This window comes from Leptodactylus fuscus, chromosome 2, assembly GCF_031893055.1.
Source record: "Leptodactylus fuscus isolate aLepFus1 chromosome 2, aLepFus1.hap2, whole genome shotgun sequence".
Taxonomy (NCBI): Eukaryota; Metazoa; Chordata; class Amphibia; order Anura; family Leptodactylidae; genus Leptodactylus; species Leptodactylus fuscus.
Window position 1 is genome coordinate 123,863,686 of NC_134266.1, and position 3,179 is coordinate 123,866,864.

Sequence of the window (3,179 nt, forward strand, 5' to 3'; positions counted from 1 at the left end):
CCATACTGCATGCTGCAAAAACTGTTAAGAACGTTATCCACTGAAATTCCATATTACTGGAAAAAATGCAATTTTCAATTTTTTACCAGCAGCTGAGATTTCATTTTTGGAAAATAAATTAATCCAACACTTGAGGAGGTAAAAATGCATACTACACCTCTGGTTAAATTCCTTGAGGGGTACAGTTTCCAAAATAGGGTTAGCATTTGAAGGGTTCTGTATATGGCATGCACCTAACTAGAAAACTTAGGATCTGTTGTAAGGACAGACAGAGAGAAACCAGAATAAATCTTGTCCCTTTGCAAGAAATGACAGTCAGCATTGTTTTTCATACAGTAAGAATTTCTTTTGTCTTTAATGTTCATCCCCCTTTCCTCTGATGGCATAGGGGTGGGGGGTCATTGACCTGTATATTATAAGGCTCTTTGGTAGATATCATAGTCACAGCTCCACTATAAACCTGATCTATTCTGTGAGCTGGGACCAGGGCCGCCATCAGGAATTTTGGGGCCCCATACAGCCTAAGTGTCTGGGCCCCCCCCCCTCCCCCGCCATTTTAAAACTACCTTATTTTGCGTCATACCAATTCTGTATTACATTTCCCTTTATTTAGCAGCATTACAAGGCTTAATCAGATTCTATTTGCAGGTAAAATCTCCTACGTGTGACAGCGCCTATAGAGAGCCAACACCATCTATAAGAGCCTCCTAATAAATCCTCAGGGCTTTTTCACATTGCGTTTTTGGCCTCCCTTGCCGGGATACGTTGGTAACCAGTCAGAATCAGCTGTCAACTTATCCCTGCACGAAGAACTGGCCATTAAAAAAAAGGGGGGGGGGGGCCTGCAGTTCTCCATGCAGGGATAAGTGGGTAGCTGATTGTGACTGGTTACCAACGTATCCCGGCAAGGGAGGCCAAAAACGCAATGTGAACACTCCTTTAAAGTGAAAGTCCCACCCCCAAACAGGCTGCTATGCTAGTAGCATAGCCTACATCATTATTATTCTCCAGCTAAAAACTTATATATTATATATTATTGCCCCAGTTCCCTCTCATCAGTGCCGTACACCCGATACCCCATCAATCCCCCCCCATCCACCCTCTAACATCTTTCCATTGCCCCCTGTACCCATACCTCTAAACTTTTGAAGAACCAAAAGAGGGATAAAATGTGTGGCGCGCTTTGCCCCAATTTAGCCCCACCCACTGTTATGTTGACTCCACCCACTCATTAATTTTCCATTTGCCCGCACACAGTATAATCCTCCTACAGTCACCCGTAAATTATATGTCCCCCCTCCGTCTCTCCCCAGCTTCATATACACCCTTCATCTGCCCCCAGATTCATGTCCCCTCCATCTCTGCCCCCAGATTCATGTCCCCTTCATCTCTGCCCCCAGATTCATGTCCCCTCCATCACTGCCCCCAGATTCATGTCCCCTATCTCTGCCCCCAGATTCATGTCCCCCCATCTCTGCCCCCAGTTTCATGTCCCCCCTCCATCACTGCCCCCAGATTCATGTCCCTCCATCACTGCCCCCAGATTCATGTCCCCCATCTCTGCCCCCAGATTCATGTCCCCCATCTCTGCCCCCAGATTCATGTCCCCCATCTCTGCCCCCAGATTCATGTCCCCCATCTCTGCCCCCAGATTCATGTCCCCTCCATCTCTGCCCCCAGATTCATGTCTCCCATCTCTGCCCCCAGATTCATGTCCCCCATCTCTGCCCCCAGATTCATGTCTCCACATCTCTGCCCCCAGATTCATGTCCCCCATCTCTGCCCCCAGATTCATGTCCCTCCATCTCTGCCACCAGATCCATGTCTCCTCCATTTCTGCCCACAGATTCATGTCCTCACATCTCTGCCGCCAGATTCATGTCCCTCCATCTCTGCCCCCAGATTCATGTCCCTCCATCTCTGCCCCCAGATTCATGTCCCTCCATCTCTGCCCCCAGTGTCATGCCGTCCTCTCCTTCATCTGCCCCCAGTTTCACGTTCCACATTACACTTACCTTTTCCTCGTTCCCCCGCTGCTCTCTGCGCGCCTCTCTCTCTTACTGGCGCACAGTTGTAGACGCGATGTGACGTCATCACATCGCGTCTACACTGCCGGGTAGCCGGCGGCAGCGGCGAAGTGAGGAGCTGACACAGGTCAGCTCCTCGCTTCAGCGGCTGAAGCGAGCTGACCTGTGTCAGCTCCTCGCTTCGCCGCTGCCGCTGACACATATGCGGCTGGAACCCGGCTCAGCCGCATATGTGTCAGCGAGAGAGGCGGCAGCGGCGAAGCGAGGAGCTGACACAGGTCAGCTCCTCACTTCAGCCGCGTATGTGTTCAACTCAGATCTGCGTCCTCTGGACGCAGATCTCAGTTGAAACAGGACATACAATGACTGCTACCGGCGCCAGGGGGCCCGGGCCCCTGACGCCAGTACCAGTAGTACTGGCCTATCGGCGGCCCTGGCTGGGACATCAACCATACAAGTCAGACAAGATGTGATAAAACAAATAGAGTTTCCACAGGAATCCTCAGAAGAGACCACAATTGACTAACACTGGGGTAGATTAACATTATCATATTCCTCTTGAATATAGCATAATTACATGATATAGAGACAAATCAGCAATACAGTTCTACTGACAGGTATATACAGGTAGGACTTTCATAACATTCTGTGATCACTTCATGGGGGATCTGAAGGGATAAAAGTGAGAACAATCTCACCACCTAAATGTTGTATTTGGATACCCCTATTAAGTTGATGCAGCCACACACATTGGTAAGTATGAGTCACATCCATTGCTAACTTATATGATACCACCTTTCTAATAATTCATTTTGTCAAATTTTTATTCTCTTTTATAGAAATGTTATTATTGCAAAGTGACAAGTGTGTGGAGAAAGCAATATTAAGTTTACATTCACAAAACCTTGATGCAAAAAGGCAGTGGAAATTTTCCACTTTTCATGGCTGTTTTGTACCCAAAAGATAGGTTGTTTTATAGATTTCTCATACAATACAGTGTATGGAAGGATCCATGAAAACAGACAACAACAGTGAATGACATACGGTCCATGACAACTAATCGTCTAAATATCAGTCATGAGAATAGTCCTGAAACATTGAAATTGATGCAAAAGTCAGCTCCCTCATAACAGCAAGCTGCCAGCTCTATCG

The 3,179-nt window shown here is 47.5% G+C and overlaps 1 pseudogene; it reads right to left on the reverse strand.

Annotated features, from left to right (window-relative positions):
- Nucleotides 1-2,136: 2,136 nt before the first annotated feature.
- LOC142196410 (small nucleolar RNA SNORA17) lies at nucleotides 2,137-2,276 on the reverse strand (annotated as a pseudogene).
- Nucleotides 2,277-3,179: the final 903 nt, after the last annotated feature.